Here is a 17,469-nt window from a genome sequence, read left to right as displayed (position 1 = left end):
TGCTAATTTTTTTTACCTCTTTGGGCATCTATAAAATGTATCTCATGGTACTTGGACTGTCTTTTTCACAAGAATTTTGCTAGCTAAGTAATTTGAAAGCCTTAAAGAACTATATATTAACCTATCACTAGAAAGGAAACATATATTATTATAACAATTCAATGAATACTTAAACTTAAGGAATGTAACATATGCCAGGCATAATATTCAATACAAAATAATCTAACTATGCTATTGTTTTAGAGTAAATGGTTATTGGTTGGTTGGTTCTTGTCCTTTGCTACTGAAGACCAAAATGACTTCACTATGCTAGAGGCAAGTTACAGGATGTTGTATTATGGCTGATCCAATCAGCATGAGATCATAATGCTCTACCACTGGTTCAGCATAAATAGTCTATGTGAACCCCTGTAATGGATAGTCTAAACTTACTCATCTCACATTTCCATTGATCAGCTTCTGTTTTGTCTTGCTTATAGATTACAGCACCTTTCTGATAAGGGTTTGTCCTATGTCAATGTCTCCCATACTGCACAATCCATTCTAAAGTTCTTAAGAAAGACTTTCAGAGTATCCCTGCATTGCTTCTTCTGGCACCCCTCCACCCTGGGTAAGAGATTGCTCTGTGTGAATTCTCCATAAAATTGTCTTTTTTGCAAGTATATGTTAGGCATTTGAACTATGTGGATGGTCCATCAAAATTGTGCTCTCTATAGTAATATTTGAATGCCTAGCAGTCAAAAAAAGGACATCAAGGTCCTGTATCTTATCTGGCCAGCTGATCTTCATAAAATAATATAAAGGTGGGGCAGCTAGGCAGTGCAGTGAATAGAGCACTGGCCTTGGAGTCAGGCGGACCTGAGTTCAAATTCATCCTCAGACATTAAATAATTACCTAGTTTTGTAAGCTTGGGCACATCACTTGACCCCACTACCTTGCAAAAACATAAATAATAATAATAATAATAATAATAATTATAATTATAATTATAATTATAATAATTTAAAGGAAGAAATTCTTTTTGCTGGGTGCTGGTAGACTATCCAGGTTTCAGTGATGACAGTATAATGGCTCTGTAGACCTTTACTTCAGTACTCAGTCTGATACCTCTTCTCTCCCATACTGTCTTTCAGAACCTCCCAAATAATGGGCTAGCTCTGGCAATGTGTGTGTCAACCTAATTATCAATGTGTACCTTCCTGGAAAGTACACTGCCAAAGTAAATGAACTGTTTTCTTGGTGTTAAATGTCAGACCAAAATTAGCATAAGCAGAAGAGAATCTATCCATACTTTATTGCATCTCAGTTTCAGAGACTGCATTGAGTGCACAATCATCTGCACCATCTGTGTTGGTGACTGGGAAATCACAAGAGCATTGTCCACTCTCTAGAACCTGGACAAGCATGCCATCATGAAATTGATGTACAATACCAATGTACTTCTCCAAGCCAATAAACTGACATAATTTTCCATAAACACTCATGACTGACAGAGCTACAAATTGCATACAAACCTCTGTTCTGTCCATACTTTCCCTGGAGTTGTCAGGCAGCACACATTATATCAACCATTACTTTATCCATTCTGACTCTCAGATAGGTAACCATCTTCCAGGTGAAGTACCAGTCTATTACAGCGGATTCTGACAAGTCTTGCCAGCAATCACTAAGGGTGAAACACCTCTGTGATATCATAAGACAACATATTCCTTTTCCCTTTATAGAGATGGACAATTGAGGCATCCTTGAATACTGGGGGATAAACTCCTCATGCCATATAACCCATAAAATTTCATCCAGTTTTTATTTCAGTAATTAACATCTTACCTTGTAAATCTCAACTGGAATAGCTACTTTGCCACCCGAAAGGAGCCTAATGACATTCAAAAAATCTTCAGTTGGAGCTTCAGCATTGATTCATAATGATCTGTTACGAATATTATGGAAGTGTTTAGCCCATCTTTCCAGGATCATGTGCCTATCACTAATCAATATGGCTTAATTAACACTGAGTAGGAGATGCACCATAAATCTTTGGTCATAAATAGCCTTCAGAGCATCATAAAATCACTATCCACATAAAACTGTATTACATCGGCATTCCTAATAAACCAAGAATTCTGTATCTCTCTAAATTTCATTTATACTTTACTTTTCATAGTATTAAATGCTTCCCCCTTATAAATGGATGCACTATCCTGCTGGTAAACCTTTTGGAGTTCTTGGTTTTTTACATGTAACAACTTTTATATTTCCCCATCATTTTCATCAAACTAGTCTTGATGTTTATGATTGTTCTGATTCAGATAAGCAAATGCAGTGCTATACGCCAAATCTCTAAAACTATTCATTATCTTTCTTTTCCACTGTGGACAACTATATGTTGCTTTAACTTTCTCTCCAAGTTAGCAACAAACTATTTCTGTTCAGAGAGACACTAATCTCTTGACATTAATTCTTCTGATAGTTATTTTGCCTTGGATCCATAGCTTTTGTTGAATGTGAATATTTAGCTTGAAAGGATGAGTCTGTGATTAGTCCAGCACTCTGCATCACAGATTGTTTTTGTCTCACTGACTCTCTTCTCTTTACAATCTATTAGATACTAATATTTACTGAATGTGCACATCCAGGAAGTTTTATTGCATTTAGGTAAACTGAAGACAGTATTTATGATGAGATCATGAGATTCATATTTTCAGTTGTAAGAAAACATAGCTATTATTATTTCCAACTCTGTCCTTCCAAAGTTTTCCTGCCATGTCTGGGTGTCTCAGCTTACTCTAGCATTAAAGTACCTTAGAATTATGTTTGTCCTTTTGCCATTCATTGATGATGAGGGTATCCAGGTCCTCATAAATTTTTACTTCATCAGGATTTGTCATGGTGGGAGCAAAAGCTCTGATGATGATGATGATGATGATGATGAACATTTTCCTGAATATTTCAATTTCCTAAATATGTAATTGCATTGTAATGATCCTGTTCTTTGCTCCTTTTGGTGGGTAAACAGGCTTGTGGACTAGATCAGTTTTGATTACAAAATCTACCCCATCTTCACAGGGGACCACTCCAGAGAATTGTGTATCCAACTCCAACTTCAGTAAGATGACCTTCATTTGCTTCCTTGTTTCACCCAAGGCTGCTATTTGGAGAGGATACCTACTGAGTTCTTTTGTGTGGGCACATTCCATGTACTAATGCTGAATGGAATCTTCTTAGAAGAAGTTTTTGAATATTTTTTTGTTTCATCTACAGGCTGGGATTTTCAACCTGTTGTGGTTATCAGGTCAGGATTAGTTAAAGAGACAATTTTTAGGATACCTTTCCTTGTTCTTTCCTCACACCAAGAGGCAAGAAGTGCAATTCATAAAAGCCTGCTTAGGCACCCAGGGAGCTGCCAAATCCTACTTAGGAGAGAACTCTATGGCCTAGGGCACCTGTGTAAAGATTCCCAGTATATCCACATCTGCTGCTTCATCACTTGCTCATCATCACAGGATTTTGAGATAAAAGAATGATAAAATGGTATGAGTGATGCCTTTTGATTTGTTCTTAAATTGGATTTAAGTGAGGCAGAATTACATAAAGTTTCAGTCTCTCTTCCAAAGTCATCACAGTCTAGTGGCACAACATAGTCAAGACAACTATTGATGGCTTCCAATGCAGTGGATGACCAAGGTCTAAACCAAGTTCTAAGCACTACATAACACCTGCTTAAGTTACCTTTATGGCCATTGAAATGAATTGTTCTCTGCCCATTCTCAGTAGAAGGCTTCACATACTTGTGGTAGATGCCCTTCAACTCACCAATGGGTTTGAGACCCCTTCAGTTACCCTGAATATGGTTTAGCCCATCTCCTGAAAAAAGTTTGTTGGAATGTAGCTTGTGCATTCTATAGCTCCTTGGAGCCACAGCTAAGAGTTAGGTGGTTGAGGTGGACCTCAAAGATGGATAGCAATCCTTAAAAGGATTCAATAACCCTCATATTAGAGATACTAGACTTCTTGAACACACCCAATATTCCAAGAGTAAATAGTAAGACAAATATGTAAGAAGTTTCAAAATTTCATTTCATTTAGACAATTTTACAACCACATTAGTTATATGTTTAGTTTATAAAATGTCTTTTCAAAGCTATTGGAACTAGAAAAATATTAAAAAGAGACATTTCTTGGGCTCATGATGACCTCATTAAGAACCACAAAATACTTAATATCTTTTATGTCAGATCTAATCTTGATACAAAATAAAGAAATTAGATTATAATGAGTAATCTGTCTATATGATGACTAACACTGAGGATAACATGATGATAATTTGTCTACCAATGAGTTGGCATCACATATTCTTTATCTTAAACGATCTTGAGAGGGTATATTAAGTTCTAAGATATTCTGATACATCTTCTTTCCTCATTTTGCAGCCTTTACTTTTCTGTTTCTTTGTTTACCTTTGTTTGCTTTATCTGAAAAAAGTAGGCTAGGAACTAGCATTGCTAAGGTACAGAGAAAACTGGTGTTGGCTATTTCTCTCTTTTTCTTTTAAAATTTTTATTTATTTAAGGCAATGGGATTAAGTAACTTGCCCAAAGTCACACAGCTAGGCAATTATTAAGTGTCTGAGGCCACATTTGAACTCAGGTCCTCTTGACTCCAGGGCCAGTGCTCTACCCACCACCTAGTTGTTTGCCCCTTGGCTATTTTTCATAAGAAAATGTAGAACATTTGATTTATGAAAAATAAAATGAAATTTCAACTTTATTGAAATTGTTTCTTTTTTATACTTAAGAAAAAATCATGTTGAACTTCTAGTTTTGCTATGAATAGTAAAATCTAGAGAAATTCATTAAGCTGCTTATCTGCTGATATTTTTGACTTATTGCATCACAATCTACCCCCCTAAAAAAACTGGAGGAGGTGACTATTGGTGAACTCATCTGTGATGAACAGGTGGGAATTATAGAGAACCCAGAGTACAGTAATGGGCAGCACAGTTACCCTAGAGTAGCTAGTCCTTAGGACTTTGGGAAATAATATACAATATGTAATGTGATTATATTTGTAAAGGGACTGGACTACTGTTAAATTAGAAGGTCAGATTGTGCCTTTGTTAATCAGTAACACAATGCTGCTGTTAACATTTTTATGCTTTGCATATTTCAAAATGTAAGGGTTAGACTTACCAATGTAAGTGCCAAACAAGGTGAAAATAATAGTAGCACCACAATATAAAATTATAATAAGACTGCATGAAAAATAAAGAGCCCAAATTACTTTTAACAAAATAATAAATGGTTTACTGAAACTGAATGCCATTCCTTAAATGTGAGAACATGCATGCTAATAATGAGATTTCTTTCTCTGATGGATATTGTAGAGTTTATAGATTTATTTTCCTAAGATTCTAAGAAGTGAGTTGCTTAACCCTTCATTATAAGGATACAATAAATCTGCAATTTATCAAATCCTAGTTTTTAATTAACATTTTTCAGACAGTAGCTATAATTTTATCTTCCATGTGTAAGATTTTTCTTTGAACTTTATATGAAAAACTCATAAATTTTCTTTTAATGAATAAGACAAAAATGTCTTAAAAGAATAAGTTGTTTAATTGTCCACTAGGACTGAATGCATGATTCTCTATTACCAAAATCAATTGATAATGACTAGTTTCAGGGTAGATATTACAAGACACAATGTTATTAATGAAATCTTTATTATAAATAAATATGTCTAAGATGGATATGATTGTATAAAAGATAAAGATTTTGTCTATTTGTCTGTAGACAAAAATTGTTTCTTCATCAGGAAAGTATAAAATTTTGGCTATCCAATTATAAGTGTGGACTAAAGCAGATAGGATGACATTTTGATATGTTCATTAATTTGTATATTGCACTTTTAAGTAGATTTGTGATTTAATTTTTATAAAGAACTTCATCTACCAATGCAGATTAAAAACTTTTTCTTGTATTTATACACAGAAAGTTGTTTAAATACTGAGAAGGTCAGAGGTAGTACTAGAATTGTGGGCTTTCTGACTTTGATACCACAGGTGTTAAAAAAAAATCTAATCTCCATAATCATCTCACCCTGAGGTTTATGTAATGCTATAGCAAAGAAATAAATAGTAGGTAAATTTCTAGGAAACTTTAATAAAAATACTTTTTTAGTACTCAATATAAGGGTCCATAAAAATGTGTGCCATCTTAGATTAGTCAATAGTGGGAATGTAGGGATAGAATCAACTAGAACTATAGATTAAGATCTAGAGTGTAAAATAGAGGAAAAGAGCTATGGAATAAAGAAATTTAGCTACCTTAAGAGGCCTCAATTTACTTTTCCCATGAAGTAGATTATACAAACCAAATCATGTATCCAGTTCATTTCTTAATGATACAATTGCCTTTTCCAATACAGTAGACTACAGGGCAGATAACTAATTTTGCTTGGGCCCCTGAGTCTGGTCATCTTTATAACTTGGCTATTTGCTCTTTGGTCCTAAATCTGAATGTCAAATTAGCTCCACCACTACATCTCTACTTTGGTTCAAGTTAACAGTCAAAATTAATGCCTCAGAGAAATTTCACCTATTTCCTTTAATACACAGTTTGGGTTCCACACCCCCCCCCAACTTAGGACCATCAAGAGATGTTTTGAGTAAGTGAAAGAAATACCCATTCCAAACTTTCCCACATGACAAAGAAATCACAAATTTTTTAATGCAAATTAAGAAGTCCTGAAATGTATAATACTGCATATCATCACAATAAATTCTATTTTTCTCCCATTTCCAGAGTTCATCTCACAGGTAACTCCTTCTATGATGATAATTTATGAAACCCCCAATGATTATCATTCTTTCCCATCTCAGACTTTCCCAGATTTTTAATTCATAATGATACACTATGATAATCCATGATTATACTTCTGCTCTAACACCTTATTTCTCATTTCCTTTTGAGAAACTCTAAAGGATTTTTAATTTTTTTATCCCAACTACATGCAAAAGCAAATTTCAACATTTATTTCCAAAACTTAGAGTTTCAAATTTTCTCCCTCCCATCCCACTCCCCACATAGAGAAAGCAAGTTACTTAGTGTAGGTTAAAAATTTCTATATTAGGGGTGCGTAGTGGATAAAGCACCGGCCTTGGAGTCAGGAGTACCTGGGTTCAAATCCGGTCTCAGACACTTAACAATGACCTAGCTGTGTGACCTTGGGCAAGCCACTTAACCCTGTTTGCCTTGCAAAAACCTAAACAAAAATTAAAAAAAATTTCTATATTACTACAATAGTAATGTTGGAAAAGTAGACATAAATCCCCACAAAAAGAGAAATCTCAGGAAAATTAAGAGGAAAAAAGTATGCTTTAGATTGTGTTCAGACACTATCAGCTCTTTATCATAATTCTATAAGAGAAATTGTTTCAATTTTTTTTCACAGTTGCTATAGCTAGCTATATTTCCCTCCATTCTATTCCCCTATCACCATTTACTCTATTCTCTCTCCTTTCACTCTGTCCCTTATCAAAAGTATGTTGTATCTGACTATCCTCTAACATGATCTTGACTTTCTTCTATCACTTATGCCCCCTCCCTTTCACTGTCCCCTTTCTCCCATCCCTTTCCTCTCCTATTTTCCTCTAAGATAACATTTTACACCCAATTTAGTGTGTATATTATTTCCTCTCTGAACTATTTCGATGAGAGTAAAGGTTCACTTACTCCCCCCCTCACTTTCCCCCCTCTTCCATTCCATTGCAAAAATTTTTCCTTGCCTCTTTTATGTAAAATAACTTACCCCATTCTACTCCTCCATTCCTTTTTCCCCAATACATTCACTCCCTTCTCACTCATTGACTCCATTTTATAATATATTATACCTTCAAATTCAACTCCTTCCTGTGCCTTATTTATATATGTTCCTTCTAACTATCCTAAGAAATGAGAAAATTCATATGAGTTATCAGTCTCATCTCCCCCCTGTAGGAATACAAACAGTTCAAAATTAAATGAAAAAATTCATGAATTTTCTTTTAATGAAAAAGACAAAATGTCTTAAAAGAATAACTTGCCCTCCACTTTCTCTATGCTTCACCAAAGTCCTGATCTTGAAAATCAAACTTTTTGTTGTTTCATCAGGAAAGTTTGAAATCCCCCTCCTTCATTGAATAGTCAGTCACCTTTTCCCCTAAAAGAGTATGTTTAGTTTAGCTCTTTTGCCTTCTGGAACATCATGCTCTAAGCCCTATGTAGCCTTAATGTAGAAACTGTTAAATCTTGTGTTATTCTAACTGAAGTTTCAATATTTCTTTCTGACTGTTTGTAATATTTTCTCCATGTCTTGGGAGTTCTGAAATTTGGCTAAAATATTCCTGGCAATTTTTATTTTGGGATCCTGAAAGGGAGGTGATTGGTGGATTCTTTTAATTCCTATTTTTCCCTCTGCTTCTAGGATATCAGAGCAATATTCCTGGAGATTTTCTTGAAAAATGATGTCTAGGTTCTTTTTTTTCTGGTCATGACTTTCAGGTGGTCCAATAATTTTTAAATTATTTCTCCTTGGGACAGCTAGGTGACACAGTGAATACAGCATTGGCCCTGGAGGTAGGAGGACCTGAGTTCAAATATGGCCTCAAACACTTATTAATTACCTTACTGTGACCTTGGGCAATTCACTTAACCACATTGCCTTACAAAAAGCTGAAAACTATATCTATATCTATATCTATATCTATCTATCTATATCTATCTATATCATATATCTATATCTATATATCTATACATAGATACAGATATAGATATATTTCTTCCTGGAATTGTTTTCCTGGTCAGTTGCTTACCCTATGAGATATTTCACAATTTCTTCTAGTTTTTCATTCTTTTGATTTTGTTTTTCTCACAAAGTCATCAATTTCCCTTACCTCCATTCTATATTTGAAGGAATTATTTTCTTCAGCTAGCTTTTGAATATCATTTTCTATCTGGCCAGTTCTCTTTTTGAGTCATTCTTCTCCTCACTGGTGTTCTCCTCACTTCCACTTCACCCAAACTGGTTTCTAAGATGTTATTTTCTTTCTTTTTATTTTTCTTTGTAATTTCTTCAACAAGCTGCTGACTTGTTTTCATGATTTTTCCACATCACTCTTATTTCTCTTCCCAGTTTTTCCTCTAATTCCCTTACTTGATTTTCAAAATCTTTTTGGAGCTTTTTTATATTGAGACCAATTCATAATTTTCTTGGAGGCTTTGGATACAGAAGTTTTGTTATCTTTTGAGTGTGTGTTTTGATCCTCCATAGGAACAAATTAATTGTCTATGGTCAGATTTTTTTTTGCTTCTGTTGTTTGTTCATTCCCCCACTGCATGATTTGATTTTAACTCTTTGTTAAGGTGGGCTCTGCTTCCAGGGTGGAGTAAATACTTTCCCAAGCTTTTTGAGTGTTTTTGCAGCTGTTTTCAGGGACACCCCTCCATTGTCAACCCTTGGCTGAGAGATCTGGAAACTACCTCTGCTTCCATGTACCCAGGTGCCCTGCAGTCTATTAGTAGATGGCTGGATCCTGTTCACTCTAGTGAGGCCCGGGATGTAGAATCTTTCTAACCCCAGTGTAATAGACACTTCCCATGGATCTTCCAAGCTGTTAGACTGGAAACTTGTTTCATTGCTTTTTTGTACATTCTGCCACTCTAGAATTTGGTTAGACTCATTATTTAAAGATATTTGGGAGTTCCTTTCTTTATTCTTCCATCTTGGCCCTCTCCCCTGCCCCAAGATTTTTTAATATAATAAAATATACATATTGAGATAGCTTTCAATGAAACATTAAAAAGTTTAAAGTTCTCCTCCTCCATTGTTGGTTCAAATTGTAATGGGTGAAGATGACTGCTAAGAAATTTGTAATTTTTAACAAAAATTCCAGGAATTCAGAGGCTTCTGGGAAATCTATAAATCATCATTAAGAGATTCATCACTATCTTTTTTTGCAAGACAATGGGGTTAAGTGTCTTGCAAAAAGCCACACAGCTAGGTAATTATTAAGTGTCTGAGGTCAGATTTGAACTCAGGTGCTCCTGACTTCAGGGCCGGTGCTCTATCCACTGCACCACCTAGCCACCCCAATTCATCATTTTCTTAAAGAATAGGTTGATTCTCTAATGACACAACTACAACAATATCAATAGGTCATGGCATCTCCATTGCATTGCTTTATGTTGATTCTTAGTAATGATATAAAAAATTACCAAGAGTGATTTTATATATATATATATATATATGTATATATATACATATATATATATATAAAGAGAGAGAGAGAGAGAGAGAGACTTCCATTTCTAATATTGCTCCCAGAAAGCTGAAATGTAAGTAAGTTAGGGATGAATTGGAGTCAATTCAGACCAGTGCCCAAGAGAAAGAACCAATTGTTTTATCTCCAGTGGTAGTTTTTGCACCTCACTTATCAGCAAACATTACAAACATATCTAACACATATTGTCTATAGGATGCTTAGTAAGTCACTTAATCTCTTAGGACAACTCCATAAGATGACAAGTTGCCAATGGTAAAGGGAGTATCTGGATCAGGAGTTCCATCTGCCAATGAAAACAAGGACTTTTTTTTTAACACACAAGGTGCTTTGATAGTATTGAGTATACTGTGGAAAAATTAAAATAAATAAAAAACAAATAAGATTTTTTTGTCCTCAGGATCTTATATTCGAAAGGTGAGCTAGAAAAATAAATTATGAACACTGATGAGTTCAATTCAAGATTCAAGAAAATGGAAATTCAGAGATACAAAGATAGGTAATGGGTTTTAAAAAAAAGTTTCAGTTGGTAAAGAGCTAACAGTACCAGTCCTGAAAGAGCCATTGAACATTGAGTTGAGAAGATACATATTTAGAAATATATTCTATATATATGACAGACAATATAAATATATGTTACACCAAGGAGATGAGAGAAGGAATGTTGAAGTTCCTTTTAGCTAAATCCTGGAGAGCAGGAAAGGAACAAATTGACATATTTTAAATTGTTGTAAATTCAAATAGAGCAAATGTGAATATATATAGCCACTTCTGAGAATTCATTATTAACACTAATTGGGACCTGACTGCATTATAAAAAAAACTGATGAGGTAGTTTGGAATGAGAATGTGGAGGGTATTAAATGTTATCCACAGTAAGAAGATCACATTTTGTCTTAGAGGCAAGAAAAAATAAATGAAGTTTGTTTTTAATTTTTTTAGTGGACTGACATGGTCAAACTGACAAGAAAAGATGCCTTTCTGTATCATTGGGAAATCATTTTAGAAAAATTGTTCTGAGTATGCATTAGAGAAAAGATTGGTCATTCGGAGTTATTCTGACTTTTTCACTTAATATAATTCATCTCAAATTCTGATAGTTTACTTATAGTGCTGAGTACTCTTTGTTCTCAATAACCAACAGATTTGACTACTTTATAATGAAACTATTTTTTCCATTTACTGTCCTTGAACAGAAAATGGAAAGTTGGAATATCCTTCCTCTTGCATATTATGATCATTATCCTATCTCAGGTATTATTTGCATGGCATAAGTTTTCTGAGCTATAAAGCTCAATTCCTTTATCCAAACTATGGAGGGAATAAATAATCAAATTTGTAGAATATTCCAGGCAAAATGGTTTGTCACCCATTCCTTGAATTTGAAATTTCATTTTCTACTTGCAAATGTATGTAATGTTCTCCTTCCTAATTTTTACCTTTCAGAATTCTTGTCTTCATCCCTGGATCAAATTGAGTCTTACTTTCTCAAATATGCTCTCCATGAATCCCAACAGTTTCAAGTCTTCCCTCTTCCTTCAGTTTTCTTTATAGTATATTTATTTGTATGAATTTTATACCAGCCCCTTCTAATAGAAAGTAAACTCCTTATGGGCAGGGAATATTTCATTTTTAACTTTTGAACTCCCCTCATGGAGACTAAAAGATCCTTAATAGCATGTTGAATAGAATTGACCCAATCATTTACTTAGCTAATTCTTTTCTCTCTTTAAACTCCACAAAGAATAGTTGTATGAAACTGATACATTACCTAGTTAAGAAGTAGTTATTTCCTCTGATTTCAGAATGGACCTCCCAAAGTTACTTGCTAATTCTTTCCCCAAATAATACATTTTTCTTTAATATGCTTATTTGTAAATTTATATCAGAAATTTATTGTTTGACATATTCATGTTCTGCCTATCCTAAACATAGTATACTTGGAATAAAAACTTGCTTCTAAGAGAAGCTGTGACACCTTGATAAAGTCACTAGACAGAGAGACAATTAGATAGTTCAATGGATAAAGGGCTGGACCTTGATTCAGGAAGACCTGAGTATGTGATCCTGGGCAAATCACTCAACCTCTATTTATCTTAATCCACTGGAGAAGGAAATGGCAAATCACTCTACCATCTTTGCCAAGACAACCCCATGGACAGAATTGGCATGGTAATGTCGACAGGGTCATAAAAAGTTAGTTAGATATGACCGACCAACCAAACAACAGGCAGCCCAGTAGATATAGTGCTGGACCTGAAATCAGAGAGCTCTTTGTTCCAATTAAGACTCAGATGCTTCCTAGTTGTATGGTCTGGGGTAATTACTTTAAGCTGTCTGCCCCTTTTCATTAACTGTAAAATGGGAATAATGATTATACTTATAACCCAGGATTATTGTGAGAATTAAAGCAGATATGTAGAAAGCTCAACAGTTTCCATGAGTTAGTAAATGGCTTAATAAATATTTGTTTCCTTCTTTCTTAACTATTCTGTGATTAAAAAACAATTTTCAATGACTCTAAGTTGCAAATAAGTTAGCAAGATGCATAGGTAGAGGGAATTTCAACACCAAAAATTCTCATACTGATAAAAATCATAAGTCTGGACCAAAAATTTTAAAAAACAGAAAATCTGAGAAGACAATTGCTTTCTATAACTTTCTCTGCATTAAATGATAATTACCCAGAGAGCAGGTATTGTAATTCTAAATTTCTCTATGTATAAGTTATCAGCTCTCAGACAGTACACTCTAAAAATATTGACTGTGACATCATAATATTTACCTTTTCAAATACCAAAAAAGATCTTTGATCTGATTAATATGTTGTTGATTCCAAAAGTGGAGATTTTAACCTAGACACATTGGCCCAATCTGTGAAACTCTTCCCAATGCACTTGCAAAGTTCACTGTGGAGGTTTGCTTAATGTGCTAAAAGTTTCTCCACTTTTCCCTGAAATTTCAAGTATGCCATTAAACAGAGGAGCCATCTATAGGCTATTTGCTCCAACATGTAACTATCTTATTTTTTCCTTAATTAATTTGATTACATAATTTCTTCTCTGTATCTTTTTTGTAAATCATTATTTCTTGCATTTATGTGTAGTCACCATTCATCTCTCCATTGCTCTTTGTGAAGTACTTATTTTTAATTCTTCAAAGACTATAGTATTCCATGAGTATTTTGTGGATACAACCTATTCATATGCAATATCACTAAAATATTGACATTAAAAAGATAATTCTTTGTTTCTGGAAAAAAGTTTGAGATCATAAAAGTAACTTTTCAATCTCTCAAAGGAAATTCAGTCTATTATGTTTTGATGTTTATTACTTTTTCCCCTCTCTTTGCTCCTTGCCTGCTTATGTTGTCTTTCTCAATTAAATGTATTAACAACAATAGGTTGTCCATCTAACTATCTGAAAATGAAAATTCTTCACCAGCATTTGTTTGTTCCTGTTTCTAGGCCAAACATCTTTGGTTGCTTTTTAATCTCAAACATGAGGATATCAGATGTTCTTTGCTTTATGCAAACATGTCATCTCCAAACAGAAATATGTGAAAAACTATATCATCAAAATAAGGTCTTATGAATAATCTTCTCCATGACAATGGTAAATTCATTTGTCAAACATATACCTATCTGTTTTATACCTTGACTAATATTGATGATCAGAGACATTGAACAGTTGACTATATTTTATATCTTTCAACAAATCTTGAATTACTTTTATATAAAGAGGAGAGACATTTAAATGGTAAATTTAATGCAATTCTTTGCTCAACTGAAGCAAGTACATATTTATATTCAGTAAACAAAACTAAAATAGTGTCTTGCATGTTCTATACCTTTCAGTGAATTGTGCAAAAATGCGATTAATAATTTGCAGTTGTTAAGAGTGCTACGCCTGAAATTAAGAAGTTAAAAAGATTCAACTCCATGTCCAAATCTAGGCTCAGATACTTAGTAGTTGTGTGATTCTGGGCAAGTCAACTAATCCTATTTGTCTCTATTCCCTCACCTGTAAATGAACTGGAAGAAGGAAATGACAAATCACCCCTGTATCTTTGTCAAGAAAATGCCAAACAATATCACAAAGATCCAGATATGACTGACATGGCTCAACATTTTGAACAAAATCACTTACAAGACTACTAGTACATATGTTCTGAGCATGTTCATGGAAAATTTTATATAATAGCAATGTGTTCCCATATTATGATTACATTGCAATATATGTATATATAGTTATTTATATATTATATGGACATAAAATAGGTCTATTATGGAGGGTGGGAGAGACAGATGGAGACAGATGGAGAGACAGAGTCACAGGCAAACTGTTTGTGTGTGTGTGTGTGTGTGTGTGTAGGGAGGTAGAGATAGAGACAAAGACAGAGACAGAGCCAGACAGAGACACATGTAATAGAATTTGGTTTTGAATTCTGCCACAGACAGTTCATAATTGTGTCACCCTGGAAAATTCACTTAAATTCATTGTGTCTTAGTTTCTCATCAATAAAATGAGGATAATAACTTTCAAAAGATTATTGTGAGGATCTAAATATATCTCAAACACTTTATAAGCTTTAAAGTACTATATAAATGTTATTTTTATTATTTTGATGATACTATATTGATATTCTCATTGTCTCTCTATCTTGAGTTTTATTGAGCTCTAATATTCTTCCTTGTCTTTGATATCTTTTGGTCCTTCAGTTTCCTTGAGAATCAATTTCTTGATGCCCTCATAATTTTGTCCCTTAAAGCATAGGCTTTCTCTATGTGCTGCATTTAATCTAAGTGCTTGCCCTTTGTTCTATTTAGTGATATTTCTACCTCTTCTATCATACAAGTAGAGCCAAGACTGTTCTTCATTGTAAAAAATATTGTACAAAAACTTGGCTAATCTTTTCCATTTTTATATCTTATATTCTTCCCATTTTTATCCTAAAGTGTTATTTTTAAAAATCTTTAGTTTTTCTTAAATGAGTCTCATAAGGGCTAATTTATTTCTCTATTTCCTCTCTCTGTTTTGTGAAGTGACAAAGGCATATTTTTCTCTTATCTTTTATTCGTTAAATTTTTCTACATTTTTTATTCAACAGATTTGTTTGTCATTTTAGTAAGATTTACTATGAGTTCTTCACTAGGCGATGACCAAATATAGTTCATTCTTTTGTCAATGAGTTCCATCTTGACTTTGCAAACTTCTTTTAACAACATAACCCAGCAGTTTTTTATAATTTCAGTCCTTTGACTCATTCCACTGACTGATCACTTCCTCAAGAACCTAAAATTTGATGAATATGCCGAGACGAGCCATAATTACTTCTTCATTCTTCTTTGGAATCTTCAAACTTCTTTTTCCACCATTATGCTGCTTGACTACCTTCTTCTCATTCCTTCTCACTTTCAACCTCTCACTTCTCAGCTTCCTTTTATGACTAGTCCTCCTCCATTAGAATATAAATTCCATGGAAGCAGTAACTATATTTGTAGTTATATGTGTATTCCCAGAACTTTGAACAAAGCCTAGAATGTAGCAATTCATTAATAAATGCTTGTTGACCTGAGATACCCATAATTGACAATGCCATCCTCATTCAGAGAAAAACAAAAAAATAAACATCAAATAAAAGCCCCATAGAATACAAATTGATGCTATGTTTACTTTTCATAAAATTTCTTTTATTTTTTTCATCCCTGTCTCATAGTTTTCTTTCTTTTCCACTTAGTCCTAAAATCTCATGAAAAAAATGACTAATATGTAAACAGGTTAAACACAAATGAATATATACAACTTTTACTAGACTGTTCACAGCTGCGGAGAGGGGAGTGGGAAGGGAGAATGCAAAACAATATGTAACAGATAAGTAAGTGAATGAATGTTGGAAAACTTTTATAACATGTAATTGGAAAAATAAATAAATTTAAAAATAAATGCTTGTTGACTTGATATTTCTTCTTCATTTTTTTTAGTTTTTTTGCAAGGCAAATGGGGTTAAGTGTCTTGCCCAAGGCTACACAACTAGGTAATTATTTAGTGTCTGAGGTCAGATTCGAAATCAGGTACTCCTGACTCCAGGCCTGTGCTCTATCCACTGCACCACCTAGCCACCCTCGACTTGATATTTCTTATATTTGTTGTTTCCTTAATTAATTAATATTCCTTACTATTATTTATATCTTGAAGAAGAACCTATGAAACATGCATCTATTTATCTGCAACTTCCTTGTTTTTTTCTGGATTCATTTATAGTGAGAATATTGAATGATTAGAAGCTGTCCCTCCAGTAGTTTGATTACTCAGTTTGTCTCACATTTAGGTTTCCAACAAGTTAATTAATATTTATGGATTATCTAAAATCTATGTGATTCTTAGAGCTCTCTGTCCCATCTTTGTTTTTTTTTAAATTTCCTTTTCTATTATGAATTTAACAAGCATTCCTAACCATGGACATCTTGATGTACAGAGAAGTGTGTTTACTTCAGAAAAAATATATAAGCTTCATGTTTCTGATGAAGAGTTTATTTTCTAAATATAGTGCTCAAAAATGTGTTCTATTATATTCCTACTTCTGATCTTCATTTTCCTTATTTTATTCATTTTTACTATTCTTTTGATATTGTTTACTTTCTTTTCTTCTTTTCATTACATCTCTACCACTGCCCATGAATTCCTCTTCACATTAAAATTGAAGATTTCTCTTGTATAAAGCTATACAGTAAATTAAAACATTGATATATTGACTATATTTGAAAATGTATTTCTTATCCAATAACTTTATCCATCATCTCTCTATCAAGAAATAAGAAATAGGTTTTTTCATCAATCTTCTGAAGTCATAATTGGTCAATGCCTCGATCAGTATTCTGAATGCTTCAGGTTTTTTCCTTAATACAATTGTGATTTGTATAAATTATTTGTATAAATTATTTTCCTGGTTCTACTCACTTCAATTAAATTAATAAAAGTTTCCAAGGTTTCATTAAATGACCATTTTCATCATGTTTACAGTGAGAAAAAATATCTGTTATACATAGTATCCTAAAAGCTTTAGTGTAGTTTTAAGTTATTAAAGTTTAAAGATTTACTATATTTATTAAATAAAAGTTAAACAAAGCTTTATTATTTTTATTAATCATTG

This window comes from Macrotis lagotis, chromosome 4 (assembly GCF_037893015.1).
Source record: "Macrotis lagotis isolate mMagLag1 chromosome 4, bilby.v1.9.chrom.fasta, whole genome shotgun sequence".
NCBI classification, from domain to species: domain Eukaryota; kingdom Metazoa; phylum Chordata; class Mammalia; order Peramelemorphia; family Peramelidae; genus Macrotis; species Macrotis lagotis.
This window is presented reverse-complemented; position numbering follows the sequence as displayed.